General features: G+C 52.1%; 1 protein-coding gene across 6 annotated transcripts in view; it reads right to left on the reverse strand.

The window, feature by feature from the left end:
- The window catches only part of ZNF219 (zinc finger protein 219), a 584,109-nt gene that overhangs the window by 426,248 nt on the left and 136,282 nt on the right, over positions 1-21,579 (reverse strand). Inside the window, exon 1 of one of the 6 annotated variants that reach the window (XM_069633703.1) lies at positions 7,036-7,090. The exons of the other annotated variants lie outside the window; for them this stretch is intronic. The gene's annotated coding sequence lies outside the window, so the exon portion shown is untranslated. Of the gene's footprint in view, positions 1-7,035; positions 7,091-21,579 lie in introns of those variants that run through there. 6 annotated transcript variants of the gene reach the window in all.

Genomic DNA, 21,579 nt, shown 5'->3' on the forward strand with positions numbered 1-21,579 from the left:
GTAGTAACCAATCACTGATCTCTGCGTCATACTGACCACAGCCAATGACTGCCATCTCCCTAAGCCCCGCCTCTGGCAGCCATCTTCAGATTTGCTAGCACGTGAAGTGGCAGTATGACCAAGTGAAGAGCCGCAGACGGGTAGGCGGGAGGGTTTGCATGTCTGGCATGGATTCACATGCTCATGAATATAAGAATACATAGCAGTACACACATGCACAACCACGGGAGGTGGCAAAGGCTCAACATTAAGCAATACAACAACTCAACATTAAGCATCTCTTACCTCCTCACCAGGCTCACCTTAAGCGTAAAGTTTGCGCAGCACTGCTTGGCCGACCCTGGACTCCTCCCTGGAATCCCGATCGACGCAGTAGAATCTCGTGAAGGTGTGCGTCGACCTCCACGTAGCAGCCCTGCAGATGTCCAGCAGGGGCACACCAGATAGGAACGCCGTAGTAGCAGCGATCGCTCTGGTCGAATGGGCTCTCGGACGGCCTGGCAGCGGTCGGTTAGCCAACCGGTGGCAGTGCATGATGCAGCCGGAGAGCCATCTGGAAATCGAAGACTTCGAGAGAGCCTTCCCTTGATTCACAGGTCCAAAGTTCACAAACAACTGTGATGTCCTCCGAAAACTCTTCGTGCGGTCCACGTAGAACTTCAGCGCTCTAGCCACATCCAGCGAGTGCAAAGTCCTCTCGGCCGGCAACGAAGGAGACGGGAAGAAAACAGGTAACAACAGGGGCTCGTTAAGATGGAAGTCCGACAGCACCTTGGGCATAAAGGAGGGGTGCGTCCTAAGCACCACCCTCGAGGCATGGAAAGTCAAGTACGGTGCTTTGCAGGATAGGGCCTGGATCTCTCCCACTCGTGTGGAGGTAATGGCCACCAGGAATGCAGTCTTCCACGAGACAAACTTCATTGGTGCGGAGTGCATCGGCTCGAATGGGGGCCCCATGAGCCTAGTCAGCACCACGTTAAGTTCCCACGCCGGGGCCTTCACCGGCGGGAACGACCGGAACAGTCCTTTCATAAACTCTTTCACCAGTCGATGGGACCACAGGGACGTCCGTCCTGTGGTTCTGGTATATCTGGAGATCGACACCAGATGAATCTTAATGGAGGCATGGGCTAGCCCAGCCTTTGCCAGCGATAGCAGGTACGGCAGCATTTGAGGCGCCGTAATCCGTAGGGGGTTGATCTTCTGTGCTCTGCACCAGATCGAGAACCTCTTCCACTTGTGACCGTAGCATTTGAGAGTCGAGGACGCCCTGGCCTTTGCAAGAACCTCTCTGCAGTCGGCCGGTATATCGTACCCTCCAAACTCTAGCGCTGCAGGAGCCAAGCCTGCAGGTTCAGCGATGCCGGGTTGTGGTGGAAGATGGCGCCTCCTTCTCTGGAGAGAAGATCCGCATCCACCGACAGATTGATGGATGGGGACGTTGACAAGTCCAGAAGGTCCGGGAACCAGATCTGCCTCGGCCACGCCGGTGCGACGAGGATCATCCTGCACCAGGACCTCTTGAGCTGGCTGATGAGTCGAAGCAGCAACGGCAATGGAGGGAACGCATACAGGTATAGGCCGTCCCAGGGGAATGAGAACGCATCGCCCATGCTTCTCGGCTGGGGAAACCTGCTGGCGAACCTCTGGCACTTCGAGTTCGTCGCTGTTGCAAACAGGTCGATTTGGGGTTTGCCCCATCGTCGGAAGAGTTGATCCACCTGATCCTGGCACAGCTCCCACTCATGACATGCGCGCAGCTCCCTACTGAGACAGTCAGCGATGGGGTTTCTTTCTCCTGCCAGGTGGAAGGGAACCAGGAACATCCCCTGGGCGACCACCCAGTGCCACAGATCCTGTGCCTCCTTGGATAGGGCTGGGGATCTGGTACCTCCCTGCTTCTGTATGTAAAACATTGTTGTGGTGTTGTCCGTGAAGATCCGCACCACCTTGCCCTTGAGCGACGGGAGGAACGATTTGAGAGCCCAGAACACGGCTCGGAGTTCCAGGATGTTGATGTGCAGGAGCTTCTCCTCCGGGGGCCAGAGGCCTCTTGCGTGGAGATCTCCAGTGTGGGCGCCCCAACCTTCCAGGTAAGCGTCCGTCGTCACTGTCTCCTGGTACGCCAGCGTCTGAAAGTCCTTGCCCGTCGTGAGGTGCGCTCGAACGCCCCACCACTGAATCGCCCGCCGGAACACCTCGTTGAGGGGGACCCTGTCTTCGAAGGTGCCCGTCGCCTGCATCCAACGGGCATCGAGAAATTCTTGAAGAGGGCGCATCCGTAGTCATAGGCATAGGCGCACCAGGTAGATGCAAGAGGACATCATCCCCAGGAGGGACTTGATGGACCTCACCCTGGCCACGTCCGTGGCTAGCAGGCACTGCACTTTGCCCAGAATGGTCTTCGTCTGTTCTTCCGACGGTGCCGCCAGGCGCCTCACTGCATCAAGCTTCGCTCCCAGAAACAGGGCCACCTGCGACGGCACCAGGTGGGACTTTGGGTAATTTATGGCGAATCCCAGGTCTGTGAGTAGCTGGACGGTCCTCGCAGTGTCTTCGACAGCGAGTTCCCTCGTCCTTGAGCGGATGAGCCAGTCGTCCAGGTAGGGGTAGACGTGAATCCCCTGCAGGCGCAGCCGCGCCGCCACAGGTGCTAGGCACTTGGTAAAGACCCTGGGGGCCGACTTCAATCCGAACGGCAGTGCTCTGAATTGGTAGTGGCGTCCCTGGACGACGAACCTGAGGAACTTTCGGTGACTTTTGCGGATGGGAACGTGGAAGTATGCATCCTCCAGGTCCAATAGAAAGTCGCCTTCCTCCAGGTGTCCCAGCACGTGCTGGAGGGTGAACATCCTGAACTTTTGTGACCTGATGTATTTGTTCAAACGACGAAGGTCCAGGATGGGGCGCCAGCAGCCCGTCTTCTTCCTGACAAGGAAGTACCTTGAGTACACCCCGGAGCCTCTTCGGGACGGGCTTGAAGGCGCCTTTCCTGAGCATCGCCCGTACTTCCAACAGCAGTTGCGGGACGTGATTTTCCTTCCTGGCCACAGGTGGAACGTAAGGGCACTTCTTCAGGAATTCGATAGTGTGTCCTCTTGCCAGGGTATCCAGCACCCGACGATCGGTGGAGATGGACTTCCACACGCTGACGAACTTCGTCAGCCGGCCTCCCACCGGGGTGCTTCGTGGGGGCCCGAGGCCATGGCCGGTTCAGTCCTGCTTGGAGGTGGTGGCCTTCCCGCCCTGGCCACCTTGCCGACGGCGGCGAGGCGCTCCCTGCTTGCCGCAACCCCTGTAGGCCTCCTGAGACGAGGAGCGTGCCGCCTGGCGGTAGGACGACGAGCCACCGCTGGATCCCTTGGAGGCCCCGTCTGCCTCCTGAGCTCCGAAAGGGCTGTCGTTGCTGAAGGGCTCCTAGGGCGCGGGCCGTCTCCGTCTTTATGGCTTGGAGGGATTCGTCCACCGCCTTCCCGAACAAGTTGCTGCCGTCGAACGGCATGTCCAACACCCTGGTCTGGACGTCCTGACGGAAGTCGGTCGCCCGGAGCCAACCCCGTCGTCGTAGGCAAACTCCGTTGCCCAGCTGGCGGAACCCGGTATCGGCAATATCGGTTGCCCCCGTGCTGGCGTGGTCCGACGCCACCTCGCCTTCTTGAAGTATTTCCAGGGCCTCGGACCTCTTGTCGTCCGGTAGGAAGTCCAATATGGGGGCCAGCTTAAACTAGAGCTCTGTGTCGTAACGGGCCACGATCGCCAGTGCGTTGGCCGCTTTGATCGTCGTCGCCGCCGACGAAATGACCCGTCGCCCCATGGCATCCAACTTCTTTCCCTCGCCATCCGGAGAGGAATTCGACGTTGAGGGTCCTGACCCCGCCGCTTTCTTCTTCGCCGCCGCCGAGACGACCGAGTCTGGCGTTGGCTGGGCACAGGGGAGCGGTCTCGGAGACCCAGTACTTCTTCTCGTACCGGTCCCGTTTGGCTGGTGCCGTGGAGGGGTTCTTGAGTACCGACAGGCCCTCCTCCCAGATGTCATCGATTAGAGGCACCGCGATGACAGTCTTCCTCTTGGCCTCCCGGCGCTGACAGAGGAAACCTTCCTTTTTCTGCTCCTCCGGGCAGAGCTGGAACAATTCGGACGCCCTGGCGATCATGGCGTGGAATGAGCCAATCTCGCCGGGCGGAGATGCCCGTGCAACGGGAGACCCGTTCCGTCGCCCTCAGAACCAGTCGTCGAGCCCACCGCACCGTCATCTCCCGACTCGTGGGAGGATGAGGAGGGAACTGCAGGCCTTACGGGGGCGAGCGGAGGAGAGGGTTGGGTCCTCCGTCGTTTGTTCTGAGGACTTCCCGACGGGCCAGGTTGTGGGTCCTCCGGCCTGGGCCGTGGTAATCCCGTCCTTATCTCAGAGCATAAGGACTGGATCGCAAACAAAATGGCCGCCGAGCTATCCTGAGGCCTAGGTTCCGGATCTTCCTTGCGGGACCGAACCTTCTCGAATTTTACTTCGAGATTCCTCGCGACCTCGGTCAGTTCCCCCTCCGAGGCTGACTCCGAGCTCGAGGAGGCTACCGTGCCCCCCCCCCTTTTTCCATCACGGGGGCCATGACGCTGGGCTGAAAAGAGGATTCCCTCCTTGGCGGCAGGGAAACTCTAGTCCCGGAGGCAGTCTTCGCTGGCGGGGTCTCTGCCGGCTTGGCCAGAGTCGCCGCGATCGCCTCGATAGAGGCCTTTGCCTGCTGGGTAGGGGCCTTCACCACCTTAGGTGCGTCCTGGGCCTTCTCCTTAGGGGGAGGGGTGACGCCTCGCTCCCCCCTCTCCCGAGATCGGACGGGGCTTCTCCCGAAGCTTACCCGGGGTCTCGGACTTCCTCTTCCCCGAACCAGAGCGCTGGCTCGTGGTTGATGGTGCCTGGGAAGGTGCGCCCTGCCTGGCGCCCGAAGAGCCTGACCTTTCGGCGCTCCCGGAGCCAGCGGACTCACGGCGCTTGGCCTGGTGTTGGGCCCCCGTCGCCGGGGCGCCCGCACAGAACTTAGAAGCCCGCTCGGACCCTTGCTTCTTCTCACCCGTTGAGCCCTTCTCCAACCAGCTGGCGAGACGGGATCGACGGTCCCTCATGGTCCGCTCCGGCAAGTTCTTGCAGAACTGGCAGTCCTTCTCTACATGAGTCTTGTCCCCATGAAGACAGTAGAGGCATCGCAAATGTTCGTCCTCCTTAAACACATTCTGCAGCCCGCATCCAGGGCAGCTGCAAAACAGCTTGGGTCCGGGTGACAAACTCACGTCCTGGGCCATCTCGAAGTAGGCCGCAAATCTTCTGGAATCCTCCAAGAGGTTGATTAGACGAAATCTTCACCCTTGAGGGGCGTAGGAAAATCCCACAACGGGTACCCGTTAACGGGAGTAGAAACGGTGGAACTTGAGGCTCGATTAACCGAAAAAATGTGAAAATTCACCTGAAAAAGCGCGAAACACGCAGCAAAAGCTCGAGATCTAAGCACGAGGACTCCCAACACTTGAACATGCGGTAAAAATCTGAAGATGGCTGCCAGAGGCGGGGCTTAGGGAGATGGCAGTCATTGGCTGTGGTCAGTATGACGCAGAGATCAGTGATTGGTTACTACTACGAAAGACAGATCAGAAACGAAACTGAAACTGATTTTTTCTTTACCGAGGATTCCCAGCCTGACGACGGGGAATATTCATGAGCATGTGAAGCCATGCCAGACCCCATGCTGGAGAAAAGTAGTAATCATGCGATGGAGCAAATATGAGAAGCTGAACCCAAAAAGCAGATTCTGTGACCATTTCGAAGAGAATATCAAACATTTGGTTCTAACTTGTGAAGCTTAATTGTGGCAAATAAACCTCTCCATACCATGGAAGAATGGTGGGTCGGATGTTTTACAGAGGTAAATAATAAACTAACATTCGCTCTGACATTCCTCCTTAAAAATAATGAAGAATTAGCCAAATCGCACGAAAAATGGACCTAAATACTGGCTTGCGATTTGTGTTGTATTTTGCCCAATTCAGTGTTCTTTACTTTTTATTATTCTAATAGTTTATATTTTTACTTTGTGATATCCTCTGCTTCTCTTTGCTTTGTCAATTGTGATATCTTTTTATATATGAACAACTAAATGTGATGTTATTTTCTTTAAAGGTTTGTCTAAACCAATAAAAAAGAAATAAAAAAAATAGGACTATTCCAGATTGCAAAAATGGCACGGTCGATACTAGTGACCCACCAGCTATCTTAGCCACAATAAACCGATGTTTCACTTGGTCACGTAAGAGTATAAACACAATGGCCAGTAAGTTGCTCAGACCACCACAAATAGGGCAATGGAATGTGAACACCAGACATCCGGCAAAGGGATCACATTTTCTGCTCTGGTTTGTAACGTCAATGAGCCCGGTTAGCGGAACAACAGCTATCAAGAGGGACTTGCCACTCCAAGCCAACTAGTGCCCTACAATGCGACAGTCCCTCAGCTGGTGCAAATGGAGTAAGGTTACATGAATCACCCAACCCGGCAAATCGCTGCTAGTCTGCCCCCTTCTCCCCCCTCCTACAATCCTTTTTTGCCTCCTTTTGCCTCAGAGGCTTGCCCACTTAACTCCTACCACCCAGGGTATCTTTCAATTTGGCATCAGCAGTGCAGACAAAGGCTTGGGTTTCTCCTGCTTGTCAGTTTAGGTTCCTCACTTTAGGTAGTCCAGCATGTGCGCATCACATTTACATCTTCAAATACCCCACCTTCAAGCATGCATGAAACACCTAAGCCCACAGCAAACATCCAGATTCTTCACACTGGCATAAAATCATTTTATGCATGCATGTGCAGAGAGATGTACAACAAGGAGATACAGTAATGGATAAAATAGAAAGGACAGAAAATTAAAAGTACAGTTGAAAGGGCCCACAGAAGATGCAGAGGGTTACAGGCAGAATATCAGGTTAGTGAGGGAGAGGTAGGCCCAGTCTGGATTTATTTGGTGGAACAGAAACCTGGCTCGGTTTAGTTTACCAGAGCAAATCTTCCAAACTGTTCCTTTGTGTCCATACGTGCACATCAGCAAGTACCTTCATTGCTCCTTCTGGAATGAGAAAGGGGAAAAGTCTGTTCCCTTTTTTAAAAAGGTTTTAAAAAGAATTCTTTGCATGCCGATATCATTAAGCAACCCCTCCACGTCCCCCACTTTTTTTTTTCGATAAGAAGGCTTACTGTGTTTTTAAAGAAACATTGAATTCCAAACGTCTGATCATAGTCGCTTACATTTCAATACGTTTATTGGATATAATTAGAAGACAATATCCACCAAACAAAGAGCATTTACTGGATTGAGGGGTCGACTCCCGAAATAAATGCTCAGTTGTTAGGCTGAAATGGTAAATGGCAAGCTTCAGAAGGCCATTAAAGTTGTGACGAAAGGGGAGGTTTGGGGGTGGGGGGCTTCAATATCAAGTTTTCAATGAAGCAAAGACTGTTGGAGCTACCACTAGGACAAGTAATGGAGCAGGCTCTGTGAGAAACCCAAGGGTATTCTCCTCAACAAACCTCGAGAATCCCTTATTTAGGTTGTCAGGACACGGCCATCGCTGTTGGATCCAGTGCCTGGGGGTGGGGGGTGGACCAGTGGGGGTGGAGAGACGCAGGACTATTACGAAGAGGATGTTGAGGGCAATGAAGTCTCTAAAACTTTTATAAACTATTCCTGCTCATAGTCTTTTCCACTCATTGAATCTCCCTTATCCAAAAGGTAAAGTCAACAACCCATTCTCATCTGCTAAACTTAAGAACCACAACTCCCAGAATCCTGCTTTTCCTGGTTCCGATTTGAATACTCCTGATCACTCTTCGCCCCTCTAATTATCATTTCCTGCAATCCCAACCTGCTCAAACAGAACACTACGATTCCCACAATCCCCTCTGTTCACTCCACGTTCCCAGTTGCTCTCATGTGATTCACAAACCCCACCAATCCCATCGCTCCGATTCTCATCTTTCAAAACTCTAATTTACTAGGACAGAATAATACTGTTCCCACAATCCCCCGACCCCATGTTCTTTTCTCCATCCATTTCGCAAACCTTCCCCATCATATCCCGTAGGACAATACCTTCTCTCCGTCCTACCCTGTAGGACACTCAGGAAACTTTTCCGCCCTGAACACTTCCTCACATTGTGACAGACAACAGACTTGTAATGCACCGGTTTACCTGACCTGTCCCGACGCAAGGGTCAGGCAAAGTCAGGCAAGCAAATTAAGTCTCACACACCTTCCTTTTCCCCACAGGGACAAAAGGTGGAGAGAGAGTACAGTACGAGCAAGACGGGCACAGCAGACAGCACGACAGCACAGCTACGCACGAGCGGCAGTTCAAACAAAGGAGAAAGGTGGCAGGAATCTAGTAACGAGGAGAGAAGTATCCTTGCCTTTTACGTCTCAGACCCACGGAACCTGTGTGAAGGAGCGCCTAAAACCACGAACAACAGCACAAGTGTCTTGCAGCAAATGTCAACGGTACACGGGGCAAGCCTATGCCGTTACGCAGGAGCGAGGGAAGCTACCACGCCAGTGGTACCGGCCGTGACTCCAGAAAAGCCAAAAGCCAGGCGGTTTGTCACAGTCGGTGAGTCGAGGGGAGAATCGGTAAGAGCCGGGGTGTGTTGAGGGAGAGAATCACAAAAGTGGCAGGTTTAGTGAACTGTGTAAAGAACTGTAACAAGTGACGAAGGGGGAAAACAGCTGCAGAGGGGAAACAGGCACCACGTGGGTGCCAACTCGAGAGACTCTGGTCGAGCCCCATATGAGAGAAACTACAGATACCAGAAGGCCATATGAGAGCCAGCAGAATAGGTCAACGTGGTCATACTGAGGGTCAAGCCAAATCCCTGTATAATCGAAATGCTTTGATTTTGAAATTGTGTGAAAGCAAGGGAAGTGAATACCGTATTGAGAGGAAACTAGGGAAGGGAATCCCATAATCCGAGAAAGCAAGGGAAGTGAATCCCGAAAATCCAAGCAAATGTGAAGTTGATAAGGGTCCGAGCCCGACCGAGGGAGATCCAGGGGTGAAGCTTTCAACCCGAAAGTTAATTGAAAAAGAACTGCCATATAAATTGTGGAATAATGTATGCAAGAAGGGTCAGCGCCTAGAAAAGGGGGACCGACGGGAGAAGCCATCACCCGATGTGAAACTGTGGTAAACAATTGAAACGAGTCAGCGCCCAGAAGAGGGGGACCCAGGGGTGAACCCATCACCTAGCGAACATTGGCAACAAACTTTCGTTTGTTAAAGGAACTTTTGTGTATGTCAGTTGAACACATCAGGCCCCGAAGGCAAGAGACTTTCCAGTGGAAACGAGACTTGGCCATCGACGGCCCTGAGAACTGCCATTGGAACTGTTGTCTTGTGCTGGAGAAGCCATAGACTGTACTGAAGATTATTTGCTCAAATATGGCCACTTTTTTGCCCATGTGTGTTTGGTTCATGTTACTTTACCATGCGGCTAATAGTTTTGACCAGTGTTACTAAATAACTAATTTCAAATGCATAATTTGCATCACATTGGATCAAAAACCTGCCCCTTGCGTACTACTCAAACAGTCTGTCACAAAAGGAATGAATTGCCATTTGCAACTGTTAGCCACTTTTTCATCGATGCCAGAGACAATTTTATGCCTCAGTCCGACACGGAGAACAGCCCACAACAGCACAAGTCTCTGAAAATTAAACTAGGATGGACCTACAGGCGAGGCACATAACTCAACAGGAAGATGCATAGGCATAGTCACCTAGTAAAGGGAACTTCTAAAATAGCAACAGCACCCTCACACGCCCATCAGAATTGGCCCTCAAGGGAGAGTGAGCACCATGGGAGCCAACAGAATTATAGCCCTTATCCACCAGGGAAGCAGTTTAATTTATGCTGCAAATATTCCAATCACATATATGGGATACATTACTCACCGTAATCATATTTCTGATGCTTGTATCTGCTTAGATTCATATGCTGTGCATAGGCCGACATCTAGTGGAAGCTGCAGAGTATTACTGTTTTTAAAATACAAAAAGGGACGTTTAGGCATGCCGGTATACTATCCCTAGTATGACGTCCACTATACCCATGGTCCCTCACACGTCGAGGTCCCTCAGATTGTTTTGTTTCTGACATGAGGTAGCATGAAGTGTAGTGTTAGCACAGGTGTATCCAAGCAGATATGTATCAGACAAGCTCATAAGCATCCATGTGCCTTCTCGCCAAGGGGACGAAGGGTAGGCGCATGTGAATCTAAGCAGATACAAGCATCAGAAATACGAGTACATCGAGTAATGTATCCCTTCTGAGGCTTGTGGAATCTGCTTAGATCACATGCTGTGCATAGATTAGCGAGCAGTGTTGGGGGAAGGTGGTGGGTTGTGAGAAGGTTCAGCTGCAAATAGATGTTTTAGAACCACTTGTCCCAACTGTGTATCTGCTTTGGAATGAGTGTCAATGTATTAGTGCTGAGTGAAAGTGTGTACTGAGCTCCATGTAGCTGCTTTGCAAATGATGTCTAAGGGGACATTTGCGATAAATGCCAAAATGGCTCCTGTGCTCGTTGGTTGGTGTGAAAGGCAGTGTCTCGTTTGATAATGAATAGCATAATTGCATGCATCCGACTATCCATCTGGAGATGGCATTTTTGGAAATGCGGTCCCCTTCTCCGCCTGGTGCTATAGAGACAGTTTGTCTGTTTTCCTAAGCGGTCTGGTCTTGTTTACATAGTAAAGGACTGCCCTCCTTACATCTAGTGTGTGGAGTTTTACCTCAACTGAGCTAGTTGGATTCTGGAAGAAAGCCAGTAGCTCAATGGATTGCTTCAGTGGAATTTGGAAATGAATTTAGAAAAGAACCTAGGATGTGTACGTAAAACCAATTTGTCTTTGTGTATGACAAAGAAAGGATCCTGCAGTGACAATGCTTGCAACTCACTAACTTTTTTTATTTTTTATTTTATTGAGTTATACAAACAACCAAATAATACAAACCGAACAAACAGTGCATGTTCCAACAGTTTCATTACACTAACTTTTAACCACTACTTCCCTTAACCACCCCCCTTTACGAGTCTATTGAGTTAAACCTTCAGTTTCCGCAACCTGTGGCTCGGTCTCCTCTTTTACAGGCTCCGCCGGGTCAGCTAATGACCCAAACAGTTAGACTATCAGTGATTTCCAGGCCATCAGGGACTCATTCTCCCCCCCCCCTGTGCTACTCGCTTCTTGCCATGCTTTCAGCTTCCGCCCATTTTTCCAAATCTCTCCACCACACCTCTACCTTTGGCACATGGCATGACTTCCATTCCATGGCAATCCTTTTTGCAAGCACATAAGCCAGATCCCTCAACTTACTTACGTGCCTGAGCTTCTGTGGTCTGGGGAAGCCCCCCAGCAGACAGGCGCACACTGCATCCACTACCATCTTGACCCCATTTTCTTCCAGTTTCCCTTTCACTCCCCTCCAGAATCGCTCTATGATCAGGCATGACCAGAACATATGCACCATGCCCGCGTTCTCCTCATCACACTTGGGGCATGCTTGCCGCCCTGCATTTTCAAACCTCGATATCCTCCAAGGCGTCATATATGCCCTGTGCGTTATGTACAGCTGAATCTGTTTCAGCCTCGCGTTTCTAGACACCTTCTTATGATACCCCTGCACCCGTTCCCACATCCCGTCTCCCATCGGGGCCCCAACCTCCATTTCCCAGTCAAGCCTCAACTGCGTGACCTCCTTCCCCACTTTAGACATCAGCATTTCATACAATTTGGAAATCTCATGACACCCCCTCAGCTGTGTCATATAACACGTCTATGGTGGCATCGGATTCTTCCTCCAACACAGTTTCAGGCCATGTTCTCTTAATCCTCTGTACCACTCTATGATATGTAATATACTGGCCCTCGTGCAACCCAGTTTCTTCCCGCAGCCCCTCAAAAGTAATACTAGAGCCATCCCGCCAAATATCACCCATTGTTGCCACCCCAGTGGTTCCTGAGTACCATTCGTAGCTGCGCGGCTACCCTCCATCAATACAAACAGTGGCATCTGTGGTGAGCATGGGGACGGGTCCTCCATCATTTGCCATGCCCTGCGCCACACCTTCCACCCCAGTAGCATCATTTTAGGGCGCCCCACCATTTCCGCCTTGGGTACCCACATCATCTCTTTTAAATAAAAAGGTGCACAATCACGCCCAAACAGCCTACATTCAGAGGTCTCTTCGTCTGAGAGCCATTTGGCAACATACTGTAACTGGCTTGCCACATAGTACGCCTCATAGTTGGTCAGCTTTATCCCTCCTTTGCCATGGAAGTTCTGTAGCTTCCATAACGCCACTCTATTTCGCGTGCCATGCCACAAAAAGTCCCTACACATGCTATTCAATTTGGTGAAGAACTTCTTAGGGATCAGGTACGGTATGTTCCCAAAGTAGTGTAGGAACCTTGGCAGGACCACCATCTTTAGCATTGCTCCCCGCCCCATCATCGCCAAGGGCAGCTTTGCCCAAAACTGCATGCACTTCTCAATTTTTTTAATGGCTACTTCTGTATTGCACCTATGCTCTTCCTCCACGGTGTGGTATATATCTATCCCCAGGTACCGAAATGTGCTAACCGCCCACAGCACTTGCAATACAGGTAACCGCTCCGCTGGAATCCCCATGTACCCCCCTAATGGGAACAGGCTGGACTTCTGGGGGTTCACTGCTATGCCGAACAGCACAGCATATCTCTCCAGCACTTCTAGGATGTACTGGAGATTTTCTTCTGGGAATCGCAAGTACAGCAGCATGTCATCTGCATATAGGGAGATCAGATGCCGCTGCCCTTTCACCTCGATGCCTATGGTTCTCATATTGCTGCCGCAGATATATTGCTAGAGGTTCCAGGGCCAGTATGTAGAGCATTGGAGACCACGGGCATCCCTGTCTAGTACCCCTGCTAAGCTGCCACCTTTCCGATATCACAGATCCTGTCCTAACTCTAGCCAGCGGTTCGCTATATAAAATTTTCGCCCACCTTACATATCCCGCCCCTAACCCGTAGTGCTTCAGGGCTGCAAGCAGCCATGGCCATTTAACGGAGTCAAAGGCCTTGATCGCATCCAAAGACAATTGCCATTTCCTCATCTCTTTCTCTGCCAAACTCAATGATTCTCTGGAGTCGCCTATGATTATTGGTAATGTTTCTATGAGGGACATAGCCTGTTTGATCCGGATGTATTAATTTGCCAATAACCTTCTTCAGTCTATTTGCTAAGACAGCAGTTAATATCTTGCCGTCTTGATTCAGCATTGACAAGGGTCTATAGGAACCACAGCTGTGCCCCTAGGTTTGGGGAGAGGTATTATGACAGCCTCCGTCAGTGACTCCGGTAAGCGTCCCGTCTCGAACGCTTCGTTTAACATCTCTAGCAGTGGGGGTGGGTGGGGGCGTGGGGGGTGGAGGACCTCTTCCATGTATACTTTGTAATACTCACTTGGGAGTCCATCTGTCCTTGGGGTTTTACTAGTAGGCAGCTTCCTCACCACCTCCCCTAATTCTTCCAAGGTGATCGGGGTATCTAGTTCCCCTCTCTACTCCTCGCTCATCTTGGGCAACCCCATATCCTCAAGCGTTTCTTCCATCATAGCGCGACTACTTTCCCCGTCATCTCCGTATAATACCTTATAATAATCCACAAACGCTTGATTAACTCCCTCCTGGGTGTTCTCTACGCTACCATCTTCTCTCTCTATAGTCCTTATTGTGACTCTGGGGGTCTCACTCTTATATAACCACGCCAAAAGTCTCCCCGGTTTATCAATTCCTGCATGCTCTCTCTATGTATTTTTTTTTTATAATTAAGGTTACACAATCTCTCCCAATATTCCGCACATTTTTGCTGTAGCCTAAGTGTCAATTCTAGCTTCTCTGCTGTATCGTCTCCGCCCCTTAAGGCCTCTTCTAATTTTTCTTCCGTCTCCTGCAGTTCAGCCAAAACCCCACCTTGTAGGCCCTTGGATTTTGCTATGGCTACTCCCCTCATGACAACTTTAAAGGCCTCCCATAGTGTTCCCACGGAATCCACGCTCCCAGTATTTGTTTCAAAATTTACAATCTCCTCCCTCAAGTCCTCCCCCAAAAAGGGGTCTCGCAACGCCTCCGCTCGTAGGCGCCATGTCGGGATCCTCGCTCTCGGGGGGCAGTATTGCCATGCGAGAATCAGGGGCAAGCGGTCCGAAAGGACCCTGGCCATGTACTCTATTTGTGCAATCTCCGCTATCATTTCAGGTGATGTGAAGACATAATCCAACCTTGTTGATCACTGCTGTGGGGCAGAATAATGTGAATATTGCCTTTCCTGGGGGTGCCTCACTCTTCATGCATCCTCCAACCCAAAGTCATCCAGCAATGTCTAACGCCCTAGCTGCAGGGGCCGGTCTATCCATCTTCCCATCCGATCTGTCCACCCTCGGGTTCAATACGCAGTTGAAGTCCCCTCCCCAGATCATCGCGCTGCCTACGCATACGCTCAAATTGGCACTCAATGTTCTAATGTACGCCACTGTGTTCTGGTTTGGGGCATACGCGTTAACAATGCTTATCTCCCTGTTCTCCACCAGTCCCCTCAGCATAACCATAATCCCGTGTCTCAACCACCACTTGCAATCGCTGAAAAGGGACATGTGGCACCACCCAAATAAGCACTCCTCTTGCATAAGCAGACTACGATGAGCCCACCAACACCCCTTTCTACTTCCCAGCGATCGTGTCCATCCTCTCTCGTGTAAGGTGGGTTTCCTGCAGCAATGCAATATCTATTTTCTGCCTGCGGAGGTACAACATAACTTTGCTCCTTTTTAAGTAGCTGTTGAGCCCCCGCACGTTCCATGTAAGTATCTTAAGGTCCCCCATGGCCTGTACCAGTTCCGTTCCCTCTCCCCCAGGTGCAGTCTGACTTTGAATTCCAATCCAATATGTATAGGCTTGCATCCCATTCTAAATCCCATTTAACCAAAAACACACCAAACTTCCCGTTCCCCCTCCCTCCCGCCTCCCGTCCCTTCCCCAACATCACACCCCCCAACTGATGACCAGCTCCATCCCTGTATCTCAGGCTCCCCTGCATCTAGCTCTTTCTGGCTCTCGCCTGTACTCGAAGCGCAGCAGTGTGAGGCCGCCCTAGTGGCCAACCTACTACTACTACAACTATAATTCGGGGGTTAGGGTGCTTTCACCCTGCCGCTCCTATGACACATCGGATTGACTCCATATTGCTATACAATTTGAATATATGTACACGCTACTATATTCCAGTCCTTCAAGTCCGTTACAATCAGCGGTATTTTATCAAAATATCAAATTCACTAACTCTTATGGAGGTAATGGCCACTAAGAAAGCAGTCTTGTATGTCAGGTGTTTATGCATAGGCTAAAAGGGGGTCCCATAAGCTCTGCGAGAACTACATTGAGATCCCAGCCTGGCGGAGGGTTAGAAATTGGAGGGTGGAGTCTTTTTACTCCCTCCATTAATACCTTAATGACCGGTACCTTCCACTACAACACTTTACTTTGGGGGTTGGTGTAACCCAATAAAGCAGCCAGGTGGACCTTTATAGAGTTAAATACTAACCCCAAGTCTGGCTATAATCTAGAATGTGGAAAGGAGTACATTCTATGGGGTTGATGTGTTTGGACTGGCATCAAATGACAAATCTTTTCCACTTGCCGAAATAACAGTGTCTGGGGTTTGGTTTACATGCCTCCTTGAGGATATCCATACACCGTTGTGGTAGATTAAGATGTCCGAACTCTATGATCTCAGGAACCAAGTTCATGGCATGTAGGTGTAGATATACTGTTATTCCCTTGTGTTGGGTCAATAAATTGGTTTGGCACAGGAGTTTGACGCACATCGCCAGTTTGCGCAGGTGTGGATACCATGACTGTCTTGCCCACATAGGAGAAACTAGGATGAGCGTCATCTGTTCTCTATGAATCTTGTTCACTATCCTGCTCATTAAAGGAGCTGGTGGGGTGGGGGGATTAGCGTAAGCAAATTTCCCGGACCAGCTCATCCATAGAGCGTTCCCCTTCAAGTCTAGTTGGGGGAACCTGGACGCAAAGTCTCGGCATTGCTTCTTTTCTCTTGTAGCAAACAAGTCTAGCGTGGGGTAACTCACAGTGAGAAGATGTGGTCTACGACAATTGTGTCTAGTTGCCACTTGTGTTCCTCTGGTAGGGGCATCTCTGCTCAAAGAGTCAGAGTGTTGAGTATCCCTGGAATGTGTTGGGAGGATAGCAACATCCAACCGTCCGAGTGCCTATCTCCATATATTCTGTGCCAGCTTGGACAGATTTGGAGAGTGTGTGCCCCCCTGCTTGTTGACCTTAAACATTGCAGTGGTGCTGTTTGTTATGATTTGAACCGACTGGTTCGTCAGCTGCACTTCGAATGCTTGAAGCACTTTGAATACTGCTAGGAGTTCAAGCAGGTTGATGTGATGTGGTTCTGCGCACTGATTCGAGTCCACAGACCATGCACTGTCTGGTGGAGGTAATATACCTCCCGCCCGGATAGGGATGCGTCTTTTGTAACGATTGCTTGCGCTTCCGGGTCGTGGAAGTTTTTTCCCGGGTCGTGGAAGGGTTTTCCCTTTAACAGGTTCTCCTTTGTCCACCAGCGTAGGTTTTGCACAAGTGTTGGCGAAACTACCACTAGATCGTCCCACTGACCACTTGCCAAGACCATTGTTTTGCCAAAAACCACTCCTGCATGGGGTTCATGCGCAGAAGTGAGTGTGGGACCAGGTATATGCACAATGCCATCATGCCTAGTAATTGCATTGCTTTGTGTACGGTTATCTGGCGACCGGCTTGATACAGAGGTATTTGACGTAGCATGTTTTGAACTCTTTCCCTAGATAGAAACACTAACCCTGCTTCCGTGTTTAAGACAGCTCCTAGGAACTGTTTAGCTTGGCACAAGGCTGGACCTTTTCTCGTTTATTGAGAAGCCCAATTGGAAGAGAAGGTTTATGATTCTTTGCGTGTTTTGCTTGCAAAGATGGGGTGATTCCCCTGTGATCAGCCAGTCGTCCAGGTAGGGGTACATCGCCAGTACCTTGGTGAATACCATCGGAGCAGATGCTATTCCGAAGGGCAGCACATTGAATTAGTAGTGCTGGTTTGCTATTATGAAACACAAGAGTTTTCTCTGCGCTGGGAACATTGAAATTTTAAAATAGGCATCTTTCATATACAGTGTTGCCATGTAATTTCCCCGCTTTAGCAGGGGGATTGTAGCGTTGTCATGCAGAATTTATGTGGCTTTACATAAGTGTTTGCAGGGTGTAACTCTAACACTGGGCGCATAGCTAGATCTTTCTTTGGCACAAGGAAGTAGGTTGAATAAGGAACAATTTACTTACCTGTAACTGTTGTTCTCCAGCATGGGTCTGGCATGGATTCACATGCTCATGAATAATCCCCGTCGTCAGGCTGGGAATCCTCGGTAAGGAAAAAATCAGTATCAGTTTCGTTTCTGATCTGTCTTTCCTAGTAGTAACCAATCACTGATCTCTGCGTCATACTGACCACAGCCAATGACTGCCCTCTACCTAAGCCCTGCCTCTGGCAGCCATCTTCAGATTTGGTAGCACGTGAAGTGGCAGTATGACCAAGTGAAGAGCCGCAGAGGGGTAGGCGGGAGGGTTCGCATGTGAATCCATGCCAGACCCATGCTGGACAGTTACAGGTAAGTAACTTGTTCCTTCTCCAGCATGGGGTCTGGCATGGATTCACATGCTCATGAATATAAGAATACATAGCAGTACACAAATGCACAACCACGGGGGTGGCAAAAGGCTCATCATTAAGCAATACAAAAAACTCAACATTAAGCATCTCTTACCTCCTCACCAGGCTCACCTTAAGCGAACAGGTTGCGCAGCACTGCTTGGCCGACCCTGGACTCCTCCCTGGAATCCCGATCGACGCAGTAGAATCTAGTGAAGGTGTGCGTCGACCTCCACGTAGCAGCCCTGCAGATGTCCAGCAGGGGCACACCAGATAAGAACGCCGTAGTAGCAGCGATCGCTCTGGTCGAATGGGCTCTCGGACGGCCTGGCAGCGGTCGGTTAGCCAACCAGTGACAGTGCATGATGCAGCCGGAGAGCCATCTGGAAATAGAAGACTTCGAGATAGCCTTCCCTTGATTCACAGGTCCAAAGTTCACGAACAGCTGTGATGTCCTCCGGAAACTCTTCGAGCGGTCCACGTAGAACTTCAGCGCTCTAGCCACATCCAGCGAGTGCAAAGTCCTCTCGGCCGGCAACGAAGGAGACGGGAAGAAAACAGGTAACACCAAGGGCTTGTTACGATGGAAGTCAGACGACACCTTGGGCATAAAGGAGGGGTGCGTCCTAAACACCACCCTCGAGGAGTAGAAAGTCAAGTACGGTGCTTTGCAGGATAGGGCCTGGATCTCTCCCACTCGTCGTGCGGAGGTAATGGCCACCAGGAACGCAGTCTTCCACGACACAAACTTCATAGGTGCGGAGTGCATCGGCTCGAATGGGGGCCCCATGAGCCTGGTCAGCACAACGTTAAGTTCCCACGCCGGGGCCTTCACCGGCGGGAACGACCGGAACAGTCCTTTCATTAACTCTTTCACCAGTCGATGGGACCACAGGGACGTCCGTCCTGTGGTTCTGGTATATCTGGAGATCGCCGCCAGATGAATCTTAATGGAGGCATGGGCTAGCCCAGCCTTTGCCAGCGATAGCAGGTACGGCAGCACTTGAGGGGCCGTAATCCATAGGGGGTTGATCTTCTGTGCTCGGCACCAGATAGAGAACCTCTTCCACTTATGACCGTAGCATTTGAGAGTCGAGGACACCCTGGCCTTTGCAAGAACCTCTCTGCAATCGGCCGGTATATCGTAGCCTCCAAACTCTAGCGCTGCAGGAGCCAGGCCTGCAGGTTCAGCGACGCTGGGTCGTGGTGGAAGATGGCGCCTCCTTCTCTGGAGAGAAGGTCCGCGTTCGCCGACAGCTTGATGGGAGGGGACGTTGACAAGTCCAGAAGGTCCGGGAACCAGATCTGCCTCGGCCACGCCGGTGCGACGAGGATCATCCTGCACCAGGACCTCTTGAGCTGGCTGATGAGTCGAAGCAGCAACGGCAACGGAGGGAACGCATACAGGTATAACCCGTCCCAGGGGAACGAGAACGCATCGCCCATGCTTCTCGGCTGGGGAAACCTGCTGGCGAACCTCTTGCACTTCGAGTTCGTCGCTGTTGCGAACAGGTCGATTTGGGGTTTGCCCCATCGTCGGAAGAGTAGATCCACCTGATCCTGGCGCAGTTCCCACTCGTGACACACGCGCAGCTCCCTGCTGAGCGAGTCGGCGATGGTGTTGCTTTCTCCTGCCAGGTCGAAGGGAACCAGGAACATCCCCTGGGCGAACGCCCAGTGCCACAGATCCTGTGCCTCCTTGGATAGGGCTGGGGATCTGGTGCCTCCCTGCTTCCGTATGTAAAACATTGTCGTGGTGTTGTCCGTGAAGGTCCGCACCACCTTGCCCTTGAGCGACGGGAGGAAGATTTGAGAGCCCAGAACACGGCTCGGAGTTCCAGGACGTTGATGTGCAGGAGCCTCTCCTCCGGGAGCCAGAGGCCTCTTGCATGGAGATCTCCAGTGTGGGCACCCCAACCTTCCAGGGAGGCGTCCGTCGTCACCGTCTCCTGGTACGCGGCATCTGAAAGTCCTTGCCCGCCGTGAGGTGTGCTCGAACGCCCCACCACTGAATCGCCCGCCGGAACACCTCGTTGAGGGGGACCCTGTCTTCGAAGGTGCCCGTCGCCTGTATCCAACGGGCGTCGAGAAATTCTTGAAGAGGGCGCATCCATAGTCTGCAGAGGCGTACCAGGTAGATGCAAGAGGACATCATCCCCAGGAGGGATTTGATGGACCTCACCCTGGCCACGTCCGTGGCTAGCAGTCGCTGCACTTTGCCTAGAATGGTCTTCGTCTGTTCTTCCGACGGGGCCGCCAGGCGCCTCACTGTATCGAGCTTCGCTCCCAGAAACAGGGCCACCTGCGACGGCACCAGGTGGGACTTCGGGTAGTTTATGGCGAATCCCAGGTCTGTGAGTAGCTGGACGGTCCTCGCAGTGTGTTCGACGGCGAGTTCCCTCGTCCTTGAGCAGATGAGCCAGTCATCGAGGTAGGGGTAGACGTGAATCCCCTGTAGGCGCAGCCGCGCCACCACTGGTGCTAGGCACTTGGTAAAGACCCTGGGGGCATACTTCAATCCGAACGGTAGTGCTCTGAATTGGTAGTGGCGTCCCTGGACGACGAACCTGAGGAACTTTCAGTGACTTTTGAGGATGGGAAGGTGGAAGTATGCATCCTCCAGGTCCAACGACGATAGAAAGTCGCCTTCCTCCAGCTGTCCCAGTACGTGCTGGAGGGTGACCATCCTGAACTTTTGTGATATGATGTATTTGTTCAAACGACGAAGGTCCAGGATGCAGGGCCAGCCGTCCGTCTTCTTCCTGAAGAGGAAGTACCTTGAGTACACCCCGCAGCCCCGGAGCCTCTTCGGGGCAAGCTCGATGGCGCCTTTCCTGAGCATCGCCCGTACTTCCAACAGCAGTTGCCGGACGTGATTTTCCTTCCTGGCCACAGGTGGAACGTGAGGGCACTTCTTCAGGAATTCGATAGAGTGTCCTCTTGCCAGGGTATCCAGCACCCAACGGTCGGTGGAGATGGACTTCCACACGCCGATGAAATTCGTCAGCCGGCCTCCCACCGGGGTGCTTCGGTGGGGGCCCGAGACCACGGCCGGTTCAGTCCTGCTTGGAGGTGGTGGCCTTGCCGCCCTGGCCACCTTGCCGACGGCGGCGAGGCGCTCCCTGCTTGCCGCGACCCCTATAGGCCTCCTGAGACGAGGAGCGTGCCGCCTGGCGGTAGGACGACGAGCCACCGCTGGATCCCTTGGAGGCACCCTGTCTGCCTCTGGCGCTCCGAAAGGGCCGTCGTTACTGAAGGGCTCCTAGGGTGCGGGCCGTCTCTGTGTCCGTTTTTATGGCTTGGAGGGATTCGTCCACCTCCTTCTCGAACAAGTTGCTGCCGTCGAACGGCATGTCCAACACCCTGGTCTGGACGTCCTGGCGGAAGTCGGTCGCCCGGAGCCAACCCCGTCGTCGTAGGCAAACACCGTTGCCCAGCTAGTGGAACCCGGTATCGGCAATGTCGATTGCCACCGTTATGGCGTGGTCCGACGCCACCTCACCCTCTTGCAGTATTTCCAGAGCCTCGGACCTCTTGTCGTCCGGCAGGAAGTCCAATATGGGGGCCAGCTTAAACCAGAGCTCCCTGTCGTAACGGGCCACGATCGCCAGGGCGTTGGCCACTTTGATCGTCGTCGCCGCCGCCGACGAAATGCCCCGCCGCCCCATGGCGTCCAACTTCTTTCCCTCACCGTCCGGCGGGGAATTCGACGTCTAGGCTCCTGACCCTGCCGCTTTCT

Source organism: Ambystoma mexicanum, chromosome 13, assembly GCF_040938575.1.
Source record: "Ambystoma mexicanum isolate Mex_15411 chromosome 13, UKY_AmexF1_1, whole genome shotgun sequence".
NCBI classification, from domain to species: Eukaryota; Metazoa; Chordata; class Amphibia; order Caudata; family Ambystomatidae; genus Ambystoma; species Ambystoma mexicanum.